Here is a 6,429-nt window from a genome sequence, read left to right as displayed (position 1 = left end):
TTGTAAGAATCTACTGGATAATCCATAGAAAGTTCTAAGCCTGGTGCCTGGCTCAGAGTAATTCATAGCTGTTACCATCATCGTCATCATCATCGTCATCATCATTATTTCTTGAGTACTGCATTATTAATTCATTCACTGAATTAAGCATTCAAATGCCCTACAAAGCTTGCCTAGTGGTGACTGTGTGCTGAGTTCATTGTTTTCATGGACTCAGGCCTCAGGGAGAAGATACTGGACAGAGGAAGTGCAGGTGCTGTGTAGGGACAGAGGGGGGCCTGAATCCCTGGTGGTGCTGCAGTGATGGTTCTTTTTCAGAACAGGGCCAGGCTGCCGTGTGCACACTTGCATAATTCTTACAGGAGCAGGCTCACGGCAGGGCCAGGCTGCAGTGTGCACACTAGCATCATAGGGCCTAAGTGCTCAGACCCTGAAGTGCATGCAGTCTATATACCTCAGACTTCTGTTTGCCCTATGAGTGACCTTGGGCACATCACTTAAACTCTCTGTCCCCCAGTGAGCTCACCTTCATGAGACGGACAACAGGGGTGTGACCTAATAGAGGTTCCATGAGAATTAAGTGTGTTAGCACCTGTGACGTCCACAGGAGTGTGCCCTGCCAGGGCCAGGCCTTCAGCAGATGGGAGGCTTTGTCACTGAGGCCTACTGCATCAGCGTGGTCAAAAGCCTGCACCTCTCTTCAACCCAGCCAGCTCTTCAAATGTGTGGCCGAGGCCTAGAGGAAGACTGTCCTAAAGGCGTGTCTGTGCCACGTGTGGTCAGAGCCTTCAGGGTCATCATTCCAGGATTTGGGGAACTGGATGGCAGATCTCTATGTTATTCCTCAGGGACAATCCTTCATGTATGACGTGGCAATAACTTACAATAAAAAAGAACACAAAATCCAGAACAATTAAAGACAGCAACACTTTTACATCTTAAAAGGCACCTGATTTAGGAAGGAAATTCTGCAGTGCCTCTGCCCCACCCTGGTCTGGTCTCAGCACCCTGGAGGTTGTCAGAGTACGCATTTTTATTTTTAATAAAGTTTACATTATCCATTTTTTTCTTTCCTCAACTGGCTTCTGTGGTTGTAACTAAAAACTCATCATGAAATAGAAGGTCATGTTCATTTTCTTCTAAAATTTTTACAGGTTTGCATTTTAAATGTAAGCCTATGAACTATTTTGAACAAATTTTTGTATAAGTTATAGGGTTTCTATTTTGTCCATTTTTCCTCATATGGTTCCCATTGTTTCATCACCCATGGTGAAACACACATTTTTTTTTTCTCCATTGAATGTCCGTTGTCCCTTTGCCAAAATCAATTTACTGCATTTACTTGGGTCTATTTTGGGCCAATTTTCATTCATCTGTTAGTCTGTTCCTTCACCAGCATCACATTATCTTCACTGCTTTAGTTTTTTGATGTGTTGTGATCCAGATGTGTGAGTTCTTTGTACGTCTTCAATGTTGCCTATTCTAGGTTTAAAAACAATGCTGGGTGTAGTGGTTCATGCCTGTAATCTCAGTGTTTTGGGAGGCCAAAGCAGGAGGATCACTTGGGGCCAGGAGTTCAAAACCAGCCTGGGCAAAATAACAAGACTCCCTTTGCCTAAAAATATTTTTTTTTTTTGAGGCAGAGTTTCGCTCTGTCACCCAGGCTGGTGTGCAGTGGCAAAATCTCGGCTCACTGCAACTTCCAACTTCTGGGTTCACGCCTTTCTCCTGCCTCAGCCTCCCCAGGAGCTGGGACTAAAGGTGCCTGCCACCACCCCCGGCTAATTTTTTAATATTTTTAGTAGAGACGGGGTTTCACTGTGTTAGCCAGGATGGTCTTGATCTCCTGACCTCATGATCCACCCGCCTCGGCCTCCCAAAGTGCTGGGATTACAGGCGTGAGCCACTGCGCCTGGCCTTCTAAAAATATTTTTTAAAAGTTAGCAGGGAATGGTAGCATGTGCCTGTAGTCCTAGCTTTTTGGGAGGCTGAGGCAGGAAGATTGCTTGAGTCCAGAAGTTCCAAGCTGCAGTGAGCTGTGATTGTAGCACTGTAATCCAGCCTGGATGACAGGGCAAGACTCTGTCTCTAAAACAAACAAAACCAAAACAGTTTTCTGAGAATTTGATTTGGACTTCACTGAATTTATAAATCAAATTTGAAAAAATTTTCATCTTCACAATATTGACTCTACCAGTCCTGAATAAGGAACATCTGTGCATTTAGTTACATTTTGTTTGATTTCATTGAACGGTGTTTCTAAGTTTGATGAATGCATATTTGTACATTTATTTTAAAGATTTGTACTTAAGAACTTCAGTTGTGAGGGGTGCCACTGTAAACGGTATTGCTTTTCTAAAATGACATACTCCAGTTTTCCAATTTTTTCATAATTTCTGATACATAGGATGTCAATTGACTTTTGTCAGTTGGCCATCTACTTTGCTTCTTATCTCCCTTTCAGCTTGATTTTCTTTCTTTCTTTTCTTATTTTTTTTTAAGATGTAGTCTCGCTGTGTCGCCCAGGCTGGAGTGCAGTGGTGCGATCTTGGCTCCCTGCAACCTCCCCCTCCCGGGTTCAAGCGATTCTCCTGCCTCAGCCTCCAGAGTAGCTGGAACTATAGGCGCGTGCCACCACGCCCGGCTAATTTTTTTGTATTTTTTTTGTAAAGACGGGGTTTCACCGTGTTAGCCAGGTTGGTCTCGATCTCCTGACCTCGCGATCCGCCCGCCTCGGCCTCCGAAAGTGCTGGGATTACAGGCGTGAAGCCACGGCGCCCGGCCTCAGCTGGTTTTTCAAAAGTCATGGCGTGTAATTGTCACAACAGTGGACTTCGGAGATTCACCGGAGGGGCGAGGCCGCAGCTCCACCGCGAGCACCTGAGCATCCTGCACCGCCCGCGACGGCCGTCAGGGGGCGCGATGCCGCCGCACAAAACCTCAAGAGGCGCCCGGGTTCCGGCGCAGACGCCCTGCGCCTCCAGGGGGCGGAGCCGAACCGCCTCTTCAGGACCTACCCAGGAGGCGCCGCCATCCCCACAGCGACGCCTGAGAGGACCGTCTTCTCCTCGGGGCCCACTCGGGAGACGCCACTGTCTCTGTAGGAACACCTGGGGACCGTGGCCAGGGACGACCCAGCCTCCTTCTCCTCAGCTCGTCAGGAACGGCTGGGGAAGCTGTGGCTTCACGGCCCCCGAGGCTGCCCGAGGAGAGGTGAGGAAAAAGCTTTCTGTCCCGGCTGCGTGCTGAGGAGGCCGCGCTGCCTTGCGCTCCACTTTCTCAAGTTGTATTTCTTTCATTTTACAAAGTGGCCTTCATTAAGTGGCTTTGTTATTTATTATTACAGCATACCTGAGTTGTTTCATTTTTTAATTTTTGACCAATTTCGGTTTGTTTGGGGTGGGTCCGGGACAGAGAAGGGCGAAACCCTGAGGGCAGCACGGGGAGCCCTAGGGAGACGCGCACCCCACGACTTGCTTTTATTTGTGTTCCAGTGGCTCGTTTTTCTTACAGTGTTAAAGTACTTGAAAAATATTGAAGGGCAGATGTAGATTTGGGTTTTCACAACTGTATTGTAAGTGTAAATACTGGACTTATTTTTAAAATAAATTTAAGCGGAGTTTATTTCAGCAAAGGAATGATTCATGAATCACGCAGGAAGCACCAGAACGGAAAACGGCTCGGGGCTTCGAGCTCTTAGGGTGGCCCCTAAGTGAGGCTCCTCAGTGGCTCCAGCTAGGCGACCCCTGTTGTGGGGATGGTTCCCTCAGCGTCCCTAGTCATACAGCCAACTGGCTGCTGGGCTTTTTGGCATTCACTGTGGTTGGTGTGTTAATTTTTTTAAGTCAGTTTAGATGCCTCCAAGTTTGGTTTCTGTTTGCTTTGGGAAGGCCTCAGGCTAACCCCCCCCCCGCCTTATTTGCTTTAACATGTCAAAACCATAATTTATTTTTCATTTTACTTTCCTGACATTAATAGAAGTTAATTCACATTTGTGTGTTATTCAGAAAGTCGGTTTAATTGGCAGCCTATTTGTGATGGTGCATATAATAATGTCTTTTAATCATTGGCATCTTAGATTAGATGAAATATGTTAACTCTATTAAGCTTTGTTATTAACCCATAACAAGAGTTAAGTTTATTTTTTTCTCCTAGGCTTTGACCTATTCTCTGAATAGGGTTTTTCCCAGTAGAAAATTTAGTTTTATAAAGTTTGTGTTCTCAGTATTTTCACGAATTGGCATTTGATGCTATGTGTTAAAACTCAACACCAAATCCAATGTCACTTAGGTTTTCTTTTAGATTATTTATAGTTTTGCCTTTCAAATTGTAGCCTCTGTACTATTTTGAGTAGGTTTTCGTGTTTTAATTTCTGTATACAGTCATTTCATTCTGTGTGGCTTCCAAATAATTCTTCCATCACCATGTATGTGAAGGATATGGATATAGTGGCCTTTATTTCGGTTTGAATTTCCAAAATTTTGACACTGAATAAACTGAATATTGAATTTTATAGGTATTTCAGGACAGCCAGGAGGGGGCGCACATCCGCCGAGAAACTGTGAGCAAGAGCGTCTGTGCTGAACCTTGGCGCCACCAGAGGGCGCGCGATCCCGCCCCAACCAACTTGCTGCTGAGGTGTCAGCACCAGCGAGGAGCTTAAACTTCCTCAGGGCAGCACGAGGGTCGTGTTAACTTGGTGTTCTTCATTGGTGAGTAAAAAGCTTCCTGTCCACGGCCCTGAGTGCCGAGGAGTGAGTCTTTAGAGTACTCAGCAGAGGAAGAAATTGATCTAGAAAAATAAAACCCCCAAATCTCACTGTTTGGAGTACACCCTAATATCATTGTCAACGTCCAAGACACAGTGGCTGCTAATATATATTCTTACAGTAGCCTCTAATATAATATTCACACTGTGCCCTATATTACTATGATATCCACACTGTGCCCTAACACCAATATAATATCCACCCCATGCCCTAACGCTAATCTAATCCACACCGTTGCTTCTAATACTAATGTGATAAAATCCACGCCATGCCCTAACACTGATCTAATCCACACCATCTCTTCTAATACTAATGTAATAATATCCACACCATGCCCTAACACTAATGTAATATCTGCACCGTTCCCCAACACCAATACAATATCCACACCATTCCCTAACACTAATCTCGATATCCATACCGTTCCCTAACACTAATATATCCACACAGTAGCCTCTCATACTAATAAATGTAATAATATCTACTAAGTGGACTCTGTTGACATTGAGACTTTTTTTAAGGGTTTTACAGCTTTGGCTGAACTATAGCCTCTGTAATGGATTTTGATGATGTGTCTGCTTTCCTGGCATGGTATTGATATGGTTGTTTTAAAAAGTAATTTACTTTTCCAATAATATCATATTTCTAGGAAACTTCCAGTAGTAGTATAAAGTATAAGTTGTTTCTTCCCTTAGATTCCCCAACAGTTATTGTTGTACCAGATTTGCAATGACTCACAAAATACTCCAGTATATTGTACCAAAAGCATGGACACTCTTCCAGGTAACTACCACATAACCCCTAGATCAGGAAATCAGCATTGTTCCTACATGATAATTCAGTCCAGAAACTCACTTCACTTTCACCTCCTGCCACACTTGGGAGTATAATGTGTTTTTTTTTCATTCTGATCCAATTTTTGTTTCCTGGAACTGTTCCCCAGACTTTCCTGCATATTTATGACATTGACACATTTAAAGAGCATACAGGTTTCTGTTTGAACAGCTGTTTTCTGGTCTTTGGGGCATATAACTAGGAATGGAATCATTGAGTCATATGGTAAGTCTATTTGTAACTTTATGAAGAAACACCAAATTATTTTACACATAGGCGGCACTATTTCATATTGTCACAAGCAGTGTTTAAGAGTTCCAGTTTCTGCAAATCATTGTCAACACTTGTTACTTTTTAGTGTAAGTATTCTTGTGTGAGTTAAGGGGTATCTCTTTATGGTTTTAATTGTGGTAATGATGTTAATCATCTTTTCATGTGCTTGTTGGTGAAGTGTGTTTTAAAGTTTCTTGTCAATTTTTAGATTGGGTTGTCTTTGTTGTGGAGTTGTAAAAGTTATTTATACATTCTGGATAACAGACACTAATGAAGTATCTAATGTGCAGATATTTTCTTCCATTTTATAGGTTGTTGGAACATAATAAGAGTTAATGTGTGCTCTCTGCCGAAGTGTCCTGAAACAGCGCTAAGCCTTGGGAATGTAGAAAGTGATGTGTCTTTCATATGCTAATGAAATGATTGATGGCTGGGGGCACCTGGACAGCCTCAGTGGGGCTGGCTGCCAAGGGAAGCAACCTTGTCATTAGAGGATTTGAAATTTCTTCCCCCCTCCCGTCTCTGTGAAGGAGAGAGGTGCTGATGGTTGAGT

At 43.7% G+C, this 6,429-nt stretch overlaps 1 long non-coding RNA gene across 1 annotated transcript in view; it reads left to right on the top strand.

The window, feature by feature from the left end:
* The first annotated feature begins 2,964 nt into the window (after nucleotides 1-2,964).
* LOC129040857 (uncharacterized) overlaps nucleotides 2,965-6,429 on the top strand; it is a 4,535-nt gene continuing 1,070 nt past the window's right edge. The window contains exons 1-3 of the long non-coding RNA XR_008503733.1: nucleotides 2,965-3,213; nucleotides 4,517-4,712; nucleotides 6,188-6,429. The exon at nucleotides 6,188-6,429 is cut by the window's right edge and continues 1,070 nt beyond it. This is a non-coding gene — a long non-coding RNA (uncharacterized LOC129040857). The remainder of the gene's footprint in view (nucleotides 3,214-4,516; nucleotides 4,713-6,187) is intronic.

This window comes from Pongo pygmaeus, chromosome 6 (genome assembly GCF_028885625.2).
Source record: "Pongo pygmaeus isolate AG05252 chromosome 6, NHGRI_mPonPyg2-v2.0_pri, whole genome shotgun sequence".
Lineage (NCBI taxonomy): Eukaryota > Metazoa > Chordata > Mammalia > Primates > Hominidae > Pongo > Pongo pygmaeus.
Note: the sequence above shows the minus strand (reverse complement) of the source record. Positions and strands in the feature narration are given on the sequence as shown.